The sequence below is a fragment of the Pteropus medius genome, unplaced genomic scaffold (genome assembly GCF_902729225.1).
Source record: "Pteropus medius unplaced genomic scaffold, Ma_sr-lr_union100, whole genome shotgun sequence".
NCBI classification, from domain to species: Eukaryota; Metazoa; Chordata; class Mammalia; order Chiroptera; family Pteropodidae; genus Pteropus; species Pteropus medius.
In genome coordinates, this window is record NW_024354875.1 from 14,941,315 (window position 1) to 14,957,914 (window position 16,600).

The 16,600-nt window shown below is 32.9% G+C and overlaps 1 protein-coding gene and 1 pseudogene across 1 annotated transcript in view; one reads left to right on the plus strand and one right to left on the minus strand.

Moving 5' to 3' along the window:
* Positions 1-16,600, plus strand: part of EPC2 (enhancer of polycomb 2) — a 105,949-nt gene that overhangs the window by 54,055 nt on the left and 35,294 nt on the right. The window lies entirely within an intron of this gene.
* LOC120597312 (uncharacterized) lies at positions 10,410-10,527 on the minus strand (annotated as a pseudogene).

Below are 16,600 nucleotides of genomic sequence, written 5' to 3' on the forward strand. Positions count from 1 at the left end.
GTGAGTTTCTGCTCTGGTAAGTTGTGATTCTCTGTCTTTACCTGCCTTTCCACTTTTGAGGACAGCTGTTTGCCCTGTGGCCTTATTTCTCTGATGGAAATAAGAAGAGTTGTTGATTTTTTATTTTAACATTTTACTTGTTAGAATAGAGTGGTGACTTAAAAGCTCTTCATATCTGACTGGAAACAGGAAGTCCTATGTATGGTTTTGTTTTTAACTTGTTAAAATTAACAGATTGTTAATTTTTTTGGAGGGGGATTTTTCTTTTTCTAGTTTTCACATACAATTTCATAGGTTTTTAAATAAATTTATTTATTTAAATTAGTTTCAGGTATACAATACATTGGTTAGATATCTATGATGTTCATAAAACGATCCCCCCAATTGCTCCTTCCTTCTCCTGGCCCTCCACTTAGCCATCATATCAGTGCTAACTTCATTCCCTCTGCCGTGCTCCCCATGCCCAACTATCAACTACTGATTTGTACTTCTTTAACCCTTCACCTCATTCTCCCAGCCCCCCAACACTCCTCCCCTCTGTCCGTCACCAAATTGTACACTATATTTGTGAGTCTGTTTTTGATTAGTTTGTTCTTTTTGTTCCTTAGATACCTCATGTAAGTGAAATCATATGGTATTTATCTTTCTCTCTCTGACTCATTTCACTCATCATAATAACCTCTGGGTCCATCTATGTTGTTGCAGATAGTAGGATTTCATTTTTTTTAATGGCTGAGTAATATTCCATTGTATGAACCATAATTTCTTTATCCAGTCGTCTGTTGATAAGCACTTAGGTTGCTTCCATATCTTGGCTATTGTAAATTGTGCTGCCATGAATATTGGAGTGCATAGATCCTTATGAATTATTGTTTTGTTTTTCTTTGGATAAATACCCAGAAGTGCAGTTGCTGAGTCAAAAGGTATATCCATTTTTAATTTTTCGAGGAACCTCCAATACTGTTTTCCATAGCGGCTGTACCAATTTGCAATCCCACTAACAATATATGACGGTTCCCTTTTTTCCGCATCCTCTCCAGTACTTGCTGTTTTTTGATGTATTGATGATGGCCATTCTGACAGGTGTGAGGTGATATCTGATGATTAGCGACCTTGAGCATCTTTTCCTATGTCTGTTAGCCATCCGTATTTCCTCTTTGGAGAAGTATCTCTTCAGGTCTTCTGCCCGTTTTTTAATTGGATCGTTTTGGTTTTTTGTTGTTGAGTTGTATAAGTTCTTTATAAATTTTGGATTTATCAGATATATCATTAGCGAATATCTTCTCCAAGTCGGTTGTCTTTTTGTTTTGTTGATGGTTTCTTTTGCTGTACAAAACCTTTTTAGTTTGATGTAGTCCCATTTGTTTATTTTTTCTTTTGTTTCCCTTGCTCAAGGAGGTATATCTGAAAAGAAATTCCTGTTAGTGATATCAGAGAGTTTACTGCCTATGTTTTCTTCTAGAAGTTTTACGGTTTCGAGTCTTACATTTAAATCTTTAACCCATTTTGAGTCTATTCTTGTATACAGTGTAAGAAGATGGTCCAACTTCTTTTTATTGCATGTATCTGTCCAGTTTTCCCAGCACCATTTATTGAAGAGATTGTCTTTACCCCATTGTATATTCTTGCCTCCTTTGTCATATAGTAACTGAGCGTATAGGCATGGTTTTATTTCTGGACTCTCTATTCTGTTCCATTGATCAATGTATCTGTAGCCTTGTAGTATAGTTTGATATCAGGTAGTGTCATACCTCCAACTTTGTTCTTCTTTTTCAAGATTGCCATGGCTATTTGGGGTTTTTTATGGCTCCATATAAATTTTAGCTCTCTGAAAAATGCCATTGGTATTTTGATAGGGATTGCATTGGATCTATAGATTGCTTTAGGTAGTATGGCCATTTAACAATGTTGATTCTTCCTATCCATAAACAGGGTATATGCTTCCATTTATTAGTATATTCAATTTCTTTTTTCAATGACTTATAATTTTCTAAGAGCAGGTCTTCTACAACTTCTTGGTTAATTTGATTCCCAAGGTATTTTATAGTTTTGGACGCAATTGTAAATGGGATTAGTTTCTTAATTTCTTCTTTCTGAAAGTTCATTGCTATATAAAAATGCTAGTGACTTCTGAATATTTATTATGTAACCTGCTATTTTACTGAATTCATTGATCAGTTCTAACATTTTTTTTTGGTGGAATCTTTAGGGTTCTCCATATATAGTATCATGTCATCGGCAAATAACGAGAATTTTACTTCTTCCTTTCCAATTTAGATGCCTTTTATTTCCCTTTCTTGCCTTATTGCTCTGGCTAAGACTTCTAATACAATGTCGAAGGGGAATGGTGAAAGTGGGCATCCTTGTCTTATTCCTGATCTTAAGGAAAATGCCTTTAGCCTTTCCCCATTGAGTATGATGTTAGCTCTAGGTTGGAGGGGGAATTTTTGATAACATTGCTTGCATCTGTGGCTTTCTCTTTTTAATTAGAAGTTTATAAAACGATTTTAAATTTATTTTGGAATTTTTTTATGATTTATCTTTTTAAATGTCCTAAATAGTAGTAAATATTTGCCTTTTGATAAAATGGACTTTATTTGATATTGGGAAATCATTCAGAACCAGATATGGTCAATAATTTAGATATTACTTTGGTTTAAAATAAATTTTTGACCGTAAAATATTAGACCGTTTTATCTTACATCACTTATAATTTTATTTTGAAGGATTTCCAAGAAGAATTTCACAAATAGTTTTTCTATAGGTATCCTCCTTGAGGATTAAGAACATGGCGTGTTCATTATGAATCATCAAAGCCTTATGTAAAGAAAAGTCTCATTTTATTTTTTTCTTCACCTCAGTGAAGACAAGATCTGAGTAGGTTTTATATTGTGTTCTGAAATGTAAGATTTTTAAAACAATAGTTTTAAGAACTGGAAAATATTTTATTGCAGCTTATTTTTTCATTGACTCCTCAGTATTATTGGCCCACTATATTAAGGGCCCAGTTTTGGTGATATAAATAAAGTCAATTCTTTATTCGAGCCTCAGTCATGAATTTTACATTCTGTGTAGTAACCGATAATTATTTGACCACTCTTTCTGGCAACATCTCTAGTGAATTTTTAGGCATTAAAGATATTAAAGCAGAAACTGCTGGCCAAAGTGTTATATTGGGAATTCAGAAGTCCTATGGCTGAAGAATCAAGTTACAATGACAGGTTGTTTTGAAGAGAACATGATGGCACTGGAGGAATAAAATTATACATAGTTAATGATTGAGACACCAGCTACAAATTTACCCCTTCTTCTTGAGACAATCACTTCATATTATAATTGCGTTAATTTATTAGACAGTTACTTAGAAGGAAGAAGCTATATTCATCTCTTTGATTACTATATTTTTTATTACTTTGACCCTGTTCTAGTAATACTTGGCATATAATGGTAAAAACAGATAGGAATAGTTAAGAAGTTTAGAATTTTCTGGGTTACAGAATTTAATCTTTGAGAACAGCTATATTAGACATCTGTATCCTAGAACTGGGTTCTGAGAAAATTGTGCTTAAACATATATGGATATACATATACATTTATTTAATTTTTGTTTTAACATAATTTTAATTAAATTTTTTAGATTGGCCTAATTTCCAGTTTATGGAAAAGTGCAAGAATAATATAAAGAATTCTGTATACCCTTTTCTGTGCTTCACTAAATGTTAACACTTAATGTTTGCTTTCTCTCTCATTCTTTCTCTCTTTCTCCTTACTGTCACAACCTTTATTTTTGTCATTCTCCTCCTCCACATTATTTTTGTTGTGATCCCTAAGTTACAGATGTTGTGCTCCTTTGTCTCTGAGTACTTCAAAGTGTTTCTTTAAAAACACATTCTCTCACATAACCACAGCACAGTTATCGAAATCGTAACTGACCACTGATATAATACAATTTATCTAATCTGTTCACCTCATTCATTTACAAATAATTTTAATAATTTTCCCAGTAATAATCCTTATAGTGAAGGGAAACTCCAGATGATGTGTTACATTTTGTTGTCACATCTCTTCAGACTATTCCTAAATTTTTTTTGTGCTTCATGCCACTGGCATTTTGAGTACAAGCCAGTTATTTTGTAGAATATTCCTCAATTTGAGTTTGCCTGTTTCCTCATTACTTGATTCAGGTTAAAATGGATTTTTTGTTGTTGTTGTTTCTAATTGTGATAAAAAAAAATCTCTCTTAATTGTTTTTAAGGGTGTACTACAGTATTCTTAAACTACATACACATTGTTGTACAACATATCTCTAGAAGTTTTTCATTTTGCATGACTGAAACGATATCCATTGAACCAACCCCCCCATTGCACCCTCCCCTTAACTTCTGGCAACTACCATTCTACTTTTTGTTTCTGTGACTTTCACTATCTTAGATACTTTATAGGAATGGAATATTGCGGCATTTGTCTTTTTGTGACTGACTTATTTCACTAACTACAATCTCTTTAAGGTTCATCCACTTTGTAGCATATGACGAGATTTTTTTTAAAGGATGAATGATATTCTATTGTATGTATATACTGCATTTTGTTTATCCATTAATCTGTTGATAGACATTTAGATTGCTTCCACATCTTGGCTGTTGTAAATAATATTACTGTGAACATGGGTGTTCACATATCTCTTTCAGATCCCGTTTTCAGTTCTTTTGGACGTATACTCAGAAATGTGATTTCTGGATCACGTGGAAGTTCTATTTTTAATTTTTGAGGAACGTCCATACTATTTTCCACAGAGGCTGCACTATTTTACCATTCTACCAATAGTACGCAAGAAAGGGTTCCAGTTTCTTCACATTCACACCAAGTGTAATTTTTTTTGTTTGTTTTTTGTTTATAGTGGCCATCCTATGAGGATGAGGTGATAGCTCATTGTAGTTTTGACTTGTGATTCCCTAATGATTAGTGATGTTGAGTGTCTTTTCATGTGCTTGTTAACTATTTGTGTATCTTCTTTGGAGAAATGTCTCTTCAAGTCCTTCACCCATTTTTTAATTGGATTATTTGGGGGGGGTTGTTGTTGAGTTATAGGAGTTCTTTATATATTCTAAAATGAACCCTTTACCAGATACATGGTTTGCAGTATTTTCTCTCATTCTGTAGTTTGCCTTTTTACTCCTACTTGTTTCCTTTGCTTTGCTGAAGTTTAAGTTTGGTGCAGTCCCATTTGCCTATTTTTGCTTTTCTTACTTGTGCTTTTGGTATCATATCCAAGAAATCATAGTTGAACCCAATGTCATGAAACTTTTCCCCTTTGTTTTATTCTAGGAGTTTTAAGTTACAGGTCTTATGGTTAGGCGTTTGTTTATTTCGAGTTAATATTTGTATATTATATAAGATAATGGTCCATCCTCATTCTTTTGCATGTGGATTTTCCAATTTTTCCCAGTACCATTTGTTGAAAAGAATCTCCTTTCTCTTTGTGTAGTCATGAAACTCTTTTTGATCATTTAATCACTAATTTATTAGCTTTCTGTTCCATCAGTCTGTATGTCATTCTTTATGCCAGTACCACACTGATTTGATTATTGTAGCTTTGTAATGTGTTTTGATTCCAAAAGGTTTGTTTTTAAATGAGATACTTTATGTCTCCAGTAGGGCTGGTTTTTGAAAAGAACATTTGGTGAAATCTTCTTTAGCAAAGAGTCTCTTAAGTAACGGAAATTATTCATTGCCCTCCACTTTATGTTCTATATTTTTAGATTTTTTTTCAGATCTATTAAACTTTCTATTTTAGAGGGTATTGATGTTCTTTATAAGAATACTGCTATTTAATCTCTCAATTTTCTGACCATTTAGTGCACTGAGAAGCTATGTTCTCTTTCTGTGACTTATTTTAATTAATTTACTCTATTAGTTATTAGATATGATATATTAAACATAAGAATAGGACGTATATTCCTGCCCATATACTGTATAATTTTAGAATTAGTTTGTAGTAGTTAAGATCTTTCCTGAACCCAGATGTCTTAAGTGAGGCTTTTTGCCCTCATTCTGTATTTGTTGAATGATTGGTTGGGAGTAAATGAGAAAGATAAGAGGTCTGAACAGAAAGTGGGAGAGAATTTAAGATAGTACATAGGAATCACTGACTCAGAATATTTTTTAAAACACATAATTGTTTTTAGAGTCACAAAGTAACGTGATTTTATTATATTTTTCAATAGACAATACATTCAGATTATTTCAAAATAAAAAGTAGATAAAAACATCCTCATTCCTGTCCACGCTCCACTCCAGTCACCTTCACCTTGTAAGTAATCACTTTTATTAGTCCATGTCTCTCAGGGTTTCTTTATGCAAATTGAAGCACATATGAATTTATATTTTTACATCTCCTCTAACACAAAAGTTAGCATACTATTTTGTGTACTTTTTGGCACTTTTTTTTTTTAGCGTATAGTCTGGAAATTATCCCATATAACATACAGACTGTGTCCTTGTTTTTTTTTACTGCTACATAATAGTCCACTGAATTTAGATATACCAGATTATTATCCAGTTTCCTATAGAAGGAAACTTGGATTGTTTTCAGTCTTTAGTTATTACAAATAGTACTTCAGTGAATAACTATGAGCAAACATAGTTTCATAAAGGTGTAATTATATTTTTTTCTTACAGAAATTGCCAAGTTGCCCTCTATAGGTGTTATACCAATTTGTACTTCCACTAGCAATGTATCAGCATGCTTGTTTCCCTGTAGCCTAGTCCTTGAATTTTTTGATTTTTCCAGTCTTATAGGTGAGAGATGATGTACTTCAGTGTAGTACTCTTTTAAATAAACTTTTTATTTTGGAAAAATTTTAGATTTCCAGAAATACTCTGTACGGTAGTACATAGTATTCATGTATGCCTCTCACCCAATTTCAGTTTCCTCTAATATTATCATCATACATTATTGTGGCACCTATGTCAAAACTAAGAAAGTAGTGTTGGTTTATTATTATTAACTAAAACTCAGACTTTACTCTGTTTTCTCTCAGTATAGTTTTAATTTGGATTTATTATTAATGAGGTTGAGTGTCTTTTCTTATGTTTAGGAGCCATTAGCATTTTTTATCTCCTGAACTGTTACTTTTTTTTTTTTTTGCCATTTGTCTATTGACTTGTTAGTAAAACAAAGGAGGAAGAGTCTGAAGGAGGAGAAGACTAAGAAAAAGCATAATTAGAGGATAATATAAAAAGATCGTTATCTTTACACGCCTTTTTTTTTTTTTTTTAATCACTGTTGCATCCCATAGGTCCTGTCTGTCATTAGGCTCTATCTGCTCTCTAATGATGAAATTCTCTACCTGAAAGACACAGAGAGATCTCTGGCCAAGTTTTATAACTGTAGGAAATCATGGAGAATCAAAATCAAGATTCATTATATTGATTTTCAACATTAATGATCTCTTTGTACTATTGAGAACTGCTGGACTTGGAGGCTGTCAGAACCTTGGAGAGCTCCAAGCAAAGGCTTGGGCTGCTTGAACTTTAAGACACACTAACTTGTCGGTAACTATTTTTGAAAGTTATTTGAAGCCTGAGGAAAAGATTTACAATTTTTTAAAAATTCAGTGTATTTCGTATTAGGCATAAGTTAAAGTTATAATATTTTAAGAGCAAAGACTTGGGTTTAGGTCAGAGGTTCTCAAAACATTGTCCAACATCACAGGAACTTGTTAGAATTCACAAACTCTCCTCCAGATCTACTGGGTCAGAAACTGGTGATCAGACTCTATAATCTGTGTTTTAACAAGCCATTCAGATGATTCTGGTGAATCTTAAGTTTGAGAAACACTTGTTAAAAGGCTTTGATGATAGTCACATATCAAGGAGAGACTTCTGAGCCTTTGTCAGATCCTAACTTCCTTCAAGTTAAGAAGTATATGGGATCTTAGGAAGATGTTTTATTCAAACTGCTTCCTAGATCATAGCTCTGCCTAGTCAGAGCCCCCTTTAGTGTACATTAGGTTCTACTTAACTGAAACTTAAATATGCAGGAGCATTGCTGATGCTAGACTTGTAAAACTATTCAACTCTGCTTTTTAAAAAATCACATGTCTTATATATGCACATAAGTTTCTGACAACATGTAGTTCTGAATTTTCGTTGTTTGAAGGTGGATTTTGAGCATATAGACTCCTATCCAAACTCATTATTGATAATTTGTATCTCTAGCAGTCAAGCATATTCTGTCTCTGCTGCTGCCACTCTCTCTGTCTGAGATGTTTTTGCATCCACTTTCTCTATACCTTATGGTATTGATATCTATTCTAATTTAGAAGGGAGTCTATTGTACATGTTGTACTGGAAAATAATCTGTGGTTTGTTACTGGATTCATTGCATAATTTTGAGAAGTTGTATAAAAAAGAAAATGCTGAATTGGAAGATGAGATAGACGAGCAAGTTATTAAGTCAGTGGCACTCTTAGCAAGTGCTGTTGTTAATACGTTCAAAGAAGAGCCCTTACAAACAAGGTGCACTTGTGCCTCTGTTTTATTTTGTCGCCTGCATTAAAAAGATTGGATATTAACAAATAGTTTACAGAAGTTAAACATTTAGGAAATTTTTAAAGATGCATGAAGGTAGTAGGGGCTTTGTATAAAGATGGATGTTGCTTCTATTTATGTTAAAAAAATTATTGATAAGTCTTAGGTAAAAGTTGGAAGTTTTCTTGACTTGAAATAACTTACTGTGGGAAACACTATTTGAGTTTGTTCTTTTTAATTTTTTATGTTTGTTTTTTCACAAATCTTTAAGTGCCTGATGCACTAGGTTCACAATAGCTTGTTTTATATGCATTTAGTAAACCGATAGTTATTTTAACTGTAGATTAATCTTTCATCTGTGGTTATTAAATGTAATTTATAAACTTGAACATTTAAGTCCAAAATTTAACAAAAACAATTTTTTGACATTTATATTTTTCTTCTCTTTGATATTCAAAGAATTTTTCATTACTGCTGTTAGAATTAGAAGAGTATAATTTAGCATCTCTGTGGTGTAATGGGAGAATCACATCTCTGTGATTCAAAACCCTGAAACTTGTGCTCAACTCACCAAGATTCTTATCCTCTCACAGTTTTCTGTTCTGTAACATAAGATGTTTCTAGCTCTAAATTATGTAACTTTTTATTATTTGTATTAATGTGAAACTTAACTATATAACTAAAAATGTTAACTTTTTCAGTTTGTATTTTTTTAATAATGACCCCAGTAGGAGTAGACTAGAAAAAGAGGGTTTGTAGAGAGGAGAAGAGAGGGAGATTTGAAAGAGGGAAAAGATTCAAAATGGATTCCAAGAATAAGAAAAGACATTCTAAAAATGAAAACTATCTGAATTTCATTTTATGACACTGAGACTTATACTTTATTAAATATTGCCTGAGTAACCATATTTAGTTATGTAATTTTCCTCCACACCTGATGTTTTTCCACCAACATAAGGAAAGGGAATTATGTGATTAATTGAAGGGTGGTCTGTGACTACCCTTAGAAACTATTAATTTTTAAGATTTTATTCTGTGTTCACTAAAGAAGATTATAACTATTTTAATTTGAGTAAAGCTAATTGGAGTCTGGATCTCTCAGCATATCTTTGTTTATTCTAGTTTTCCTCTTGACAAGTTATACATAGATTAAAAATTTTTTAAGACTCAGGAAACAATCTGATTATTCATTTCTGTTGTTAGTACCTACCATATTATAGACCCTCAGTAATACATATTGAACTTCAGAGAAAATTCAACTTGTAAGGAAAAAACTCTGAAAGCATAATAGTAGGTATTGTCTCCATTCTCACTGCCTTTAGTGTCTACAGACTCTTTATTTCTTTTGATTCCTGTCCAGAAAACAAGCAACTTTAGGTAAAAAAAAAAAAAAAAAAAAGTTCCCTAATAAAAATGGAGTAATTTTGATGATTAAAAAAAATTTGAAATTAGGAATTACCATTCTTGTGTTTATGTCACTTTATTCACTTGTGAAACTGTTTTAAATCTCAGAGTTTTGCTTATATTTTGTTACTGTTTCAAATTAGAGAGAATATGTGTGTAGATGAGGGAATTTTCATGTGAAAACTTTTTTCTTTAATTTCAAAGTAAACAATTGTTAGATGTGTGAGAGAAGAAAATATATTACAGATATTAACTCAAGGTAAGAAATAACTATCAAACAATGCATCTGTCTGCTCCTTCATTGAAAGTATTCAAGCTGAATTGACAGCCTTTTTTTTGTCTTCTTTTATCTATCTATCTATCTATTTATCTATTTATTTAAAAAAAATATTTTTTAGGCGAGGCAACCCTTGGTTGACCTCACAGTTTGCAAGGACTTTGTCAACTTACAATCCCTTATTTTTTATTTATTACGCCTATAGTACCTGGTATTCCTAGGTGGTCTCCCATCCAAGTACTAACCAGGCCCGACCCTGCTTAGCTTCCAAGATCAGACAGGATCGGCTTGTTCAGGGTGGCATGGCTGTAGACTCTTCTTTAAAACTGTATTATAATTTGAAACAAGTAGTTTTTATCATACTGTCTCTTGGGGTTTTGTTTGTTATTGTGTTTTTTGTTTTTTAATAGACCACTTTATTACTTTAAGATGGGTGAGAGGAAGTTAGCTTCTCTGGGCCTTGATCTTCCTTAGATGGAATTCCAGTTTCTTGGTTTCCAGCACAGAGCTATCAGCTTAGCCAGTTGGCCATACTGGCCAGACCTTAAAGTGATGCTCTCAAGTAGCTTTCCCTGCTCTGGAGGAGGAACTCTTTCAGAAATTTTTATTCTTAATTCATATTTCTTTTTAATCTTTTTGACTGCTTTTGTTTTAAATTTCTTCTTCCTCAGGAGTCAACTGTATTGACCTCATGGAAGCATTTTTGTAAAGGGCGAAGTGTTTTAAATAGGCAAATTTTGATTGTAAGGTTGGTGACCACACATATAACTAAAAGGTGGAATTAATGCAAAGATTATTAATGCCTATAAACTGGAACTGGAATTCTTTTACTTTTTCCTCCTAGTTTCTATTACTTCACAACTTTGGTTTTTATGGACCATAATGCAAATGGTACCTTTTCACCTCTTTGTTCCCATTATTAACATTCTTTTTTTTTTTTTAAGTAATTTTATTTATTTTTTTAACATTTTACTTTTTCCTTCCCCCCCCCATTATTAACATTCTTATTATCTTTGGGTTTTTATTTGTTTTTAAGTTTTTAAAGTGACATTTTCTATCAAAGTAATCCATATATCATTAGTCTTAACTGAAAAATTTTTTTTTTCTAAAAAGAGCAGTCTCCTCTCCATTCTGAGAGACAGCTAACTTCAAATCCTTTACTTGTTTCTTTTGGTATTTCTAATGGGCTTATATAACTGTCTTTTTAAACTTTTTTTAAAAAATGTGTTATCTTTAAAATTTACTGTTCACTTCCTTACTCAGCACACTTCCATGTCCTATATTTTGGCTGTAGTTACATTATTAAATCAAAATTCAGTGTATATATTATCATTCTGCAAATATTAACAGCATAACGATGATTATGTTTACTTTCTTGTTTAGGTTTTTGTTTTCAAAGCAGATAACTTCCCTATCTTTGTATCTGCTTCCTTTTCTATATATCATTAATTAATTCACCATAAATTTTCCCACAGAAGTCAGATAGGATAATTTGTCAGTTTTATTTCTTTCGTGGACATTTTTACCTGTAACTGTTTGTTTTGCCATTGTATTCTGGACTGGTTGCTCTTGGGCTCGCTGCATGGTTATCATCCATCATCTTGGGATCTCTTTGCTTCTCTCATGTGTTGGTTTCCCCATTTCCTGGATTCCATGCTTTCTTCCTTTTGGATTTACTCCATTCTAATGGAGCATACCTTCCAGTGGCTTTCTAAGAAAGCGTGCATGAAAGGTGAATTTTTTTGAGGCCTCGCATGTCTGAAATTATCTTTATTCTAGCCTCATACTTAATTGATAGTTTAACTGGGTGGAAAGGTTTAGGTTGGAAACTTTCATCCTTCGGAATTTTGAATAATTTTATTGTTGTGTTCTGACTTTTAGTGTTACTATTGAGAAATCTGATGTTCTTTGTTTTTTGCCATTATAGTTTTAATTTTTAATTTTTTTAAGTGTTCCTTTTATATAGTATCCTGTTTCTGTTCTTGTTTCATTGATGCAATACTATCTCTGAAGATTTTTTTCTTCGCCTTGCATTCCTGTTTTCTCTGAGTTTCTTTTTTCTAATGTTTGCTTTGCCTTTTCTCAAATATCTAGATTACTTGACTGTTTATATTTGAGTGAGGTCATTTACCTAATGATGTTTTTTAGGGGATTGATCAGTTTTCCCCAGAAAAGAATTCTTCAGTCTTATTCCTGGGTGGCTGACAGTGTTTTTATTTTCATAGCTGAGTTAGGGGAAGGGGATGGGTTATTGGGGTGGCAGTGGTGCTAGAGTTCATGGTTCAACCTGTAGACTTTTATTTAATCTTCTTTGGTATGGAGCTTTATACATTCCTTCCGCATGCCTTGTACTTCAGAATCCACTGGCTCTTTGGATCAACCTTGCAGATTAAGCCTTCAGTCTTCAGCCATTTGCAGGGAAAAGTACTTACCTAGGTACACTGGATGACGGAAATATCTAATTATTCATATAAAGATTTTTAACCAGTCTTCCTATTTTCAGAAGTGTCCTACCCTCTCTTTCAGAGAGTAACCATTTATTTCAACTCTGTTAGTCTTTAGATGAGTGGGGGAGTCTTCCTGTTTCTCGTTGTGTCCTCCTGTTACCACCGCCACCCCCTGGCAGCCATTCTACATTTCATTATTCTCTTGTCTAAATCCATGTGTTTTATAAGTCTAAAAATTTGATTGATAATTTTTACTTGTTCATTCACCTTACCTCTAAGGATAAATGACATTTGGGGAAAAAATTGCTTTGCTTTTACTTTAATGAGATTTCAAAACAAATATATGTTCAGTCTGCCTTATTTAATCAGAAACCATCTTATGTTTATATTTCTGTTAGGGGAAATCTGGCCCAGGTATACTTTAAGCCCTGAACCATTTCATAGGTCACTGATCACCTATGGTTTGGCTGTTCGAAGGTCATTTAGTTATCTGTGGTATAGTTCCCTGTGAAATGGAGTGTCACATGGCACAGACAGATAGACACAGTGATTAACATCTATAAATACTGAGACAGTTTCATGTGAAGTTCTAAATTTACAAAATTACGGTAGGGAAATTATCAGTATTCTGTTATTACAAAGGCTTGAATTTAAAGCACTTTGGTTTGGTTTACATTTAGTGTGTTAGACCAAGGGTACTTACTTACGCTACATGTGCTGTTGCATAATACTTGTGTAAATGAACAGAGGCGGGGGATGGTGAAATAAACTCAGAGCATTGAGTATGTATAGTTTTAGGGGCCATATGATGAAGACTGAAATATAGAGATAGAATGTTCTGGAGTCAAAAAAAGCATAAACTACTTACAAAATAAATTATTGAGTGTAGCCTATAATGTTGGGGCTTAGGAGAATAATAAGAAACATGTCTCTCTTTTTTTTCTTTGGAACTAATTGAGAAACAGAATAGACATATAAAATTTCAGTTTATTACTAATAAAAATGGTGTTGGAATGGAAGACATAGATATATGGCTTCAACAGACTTTCTAATATTTACCCCCTGAATTAGAAAAGCTTACCTCACCACTGACTAGTCACTGACAGAACAGGTCTCCTCGTCCAGGGGCAGAATCATCCCCTGTGCTTCCCACAGAGTAGAGGGCCAGCTAGAATGCAGCCTCTCCAAAGGAAGGAAGAATCATGAGAGTTTATGCACCTGAAGGTATTGAGATGATTAGAGTCTCCTCCCAAGTTCATAAATCAGTTTAAGTCACCCCTTCCTCAGCTGAGGAGAGTGAAGGGATGGAGAGAAGCTGGTAGGTATTCTTATACTTTTCCTCTGGGATAGGTGAGTGGAAATGTGGGGAACAAATGTTTTTCCTCAAAATAAGACATAATAGGCATACTATTTAGTAATATTCATATTCATAATAATAATATGAAGTAATGGCAGTAACTGACCCATTATGTGCCACATTGAATTGCATGCCATTCATTTTGTACTATGGTTGGTAAATGCCTTTCAGTCTGAAAACTTCTGATGTTTTTTAGCTCTGGGAAATTTTCTTATTATTTCTTCTCTTAGAGTCTCTGTATTTTCATTCCATTAAATAGCTGTGCCTATTAGATTCTTATATATGAATATATCCAAGTAAAAAGCAATCTAAGGAACTTCGAAAGGTACTTTTAACTAGAAGTAATATCTGCTTTACCAGCTAATTTTCAATCAGTTCTGTTATATATATTCTTTAAGCTGTAACCAGTTAACTTGTAAAATGCCTTATATATCCAAACAGCAGGTTATACCCACTTCCCTGCCTACACGGAAGCAGTTGCTCCCCCTGCCAGAAAGCAGGAAAATTTCTCTAGCTACCTTGTGGATACTGCAGGGAACTTTCTGATCTACTTTCCTCCCCACTTCCTTTTTCCCTCTCATAGTGATCATGCACACTCTCTGGTTCTCTCATTTTTCTTTTTTTATTGTGTACTGCTCAGTTTAACTTCACTCCAGGAAGTCATCTACACAAACACACACACACACAAACACATACACACGCCCTTATTAACCTCAATCTTGTTCATATCTTGATTCTATTGATCATTATATCGAGAAATTTTCAACCTTCTGCCTATCTTCTTCCCCTCTTGTGGGGGATTGGGGGCAGAAAATAGGGATTGTTTTACTTGTTCTGCTTGATTGACTGGCTTGTGAAACTAACTCATTATTTGTAAGATTTCTTTTTTTTACAGGAAAAGCTTTCTGGGTTTCAAAAAGCGGGGTATTAAAAAACTTAAAGAAAACATTCCATTTGTAGTTTAAAAGAATCTCACATTTATATTTAAGAAATAGTATTTTTATTCAACCGTTTTAGCACACACTCTTTTTCTTTATATGTGCTGTGCAGGGAGTATACATGTATGGCTAAAGTAATCCCTACCTTTGAAGAATTTGTCCTTTTTTGTCTGGTAGAGGAGATAATATAATCTGAGGTAAAGAGAGATACAAATGAAACAGTACAGGTGTTCAGAAGCAACAATACCTGAATCCATAATGATATTCTTGTATAGTTTTTAAATGGAAAGAGAAATGGTAGCATCAGAAAATTTACAGTTCTAGTGCAAGTCTTTTCCCTGGTTCTGATTTACATATTGTAAGACCTGCTATTAGTTCTCACTGTTAATTTTTTAAAACTATTCTCCAGCTTTTCTTGCACCTTCCCCTGTCTCAGAAATTGGGGCACTGGCTTTTATAAGACTAGAATAAGAACATAGTAGAGAGATAAGAAATGGAGGAATAAGAGGTAAGATTAGGTCAGTGTGTTAAAAAGTTGTTCATGTAAAATTTGCATATATAGCCTTTCCGATGAACTTTTGAAAACTTGTATTTAACTCAGAAATTCAGTATATTAGCTTAACTCTGCTTAACACTTTTTAAAATCTGTCTTCCTCCCAGATGTCTTCTAGTTATGTGAGGTATCTGATTTTATTATTTGTTGTTAGTCTATGGACTAAAAAGCAGGTCCTTGACTATCACTTTGTGAATTTGCAAATACAACATTACTTTGAAATTGAATCGTAATTTTTAATGATCTGTGTAGTTTATGGGGTCCACAACATCTCATTGAGTTTGATGTAGATTGGATAAATGTTTTTAAAGCATACTTTTAAATTGTAATCATATAATAAATATATCAAGATAAGGAAGAAAATTTTCTTTTCAGGAATGTTTTAAATGAATCATTTTCAAATAATCTGTATCATTAGTTCAGTAGCTTTAACTTCTCTGATTTATTAACTTTATTGGGTAGTATGGGATACAAGTTAAATACATTAAATTTTTACAAATTTTAGAATGTAGGGCTCATTAGGACATAAAATACTGCCAGTCCAGTGTGTATGAAGCACTTTGAACGCTGCTTGGCCCATATTAAGTGCTACATAAGGTTATAAGTGTTAGCTAATATTTATTCTTGGTTTTATTGTTATATACTGGTACAGTTTTATTAAACAGTTAACTGTAGTTCAAATTTTTAATATATAGTCATTTGCTTTATAATTAGCTATTTTTCTATAAATATTTTACATCCATCAGTACTATCTCTAGTGGGGAGCTGATTGTACACAAATTATATAAATATACACATCTGTTCCTGTTACAGTGTTATAAACTACCTTTACGAATGTCATGCTGAATCTCAGAATACCAGGACATTTTACACAATATGAGTATAGGATATTTATTTATTCATCAATATGTAGGCAGGCTTTAAATAACCAACCTGTTGATGATTGATAACTCTTTCATTGCTTTTGGCCTAAATCTTGACATGTGATTTCAACACATACTTTGTGGCACTTTAGTTTTTTTCTCCCTTTATATTTTAAAAATTAATACATGCTCATGCTTAAAATCTTAAAATCCTTTATTTTTAAGTCCT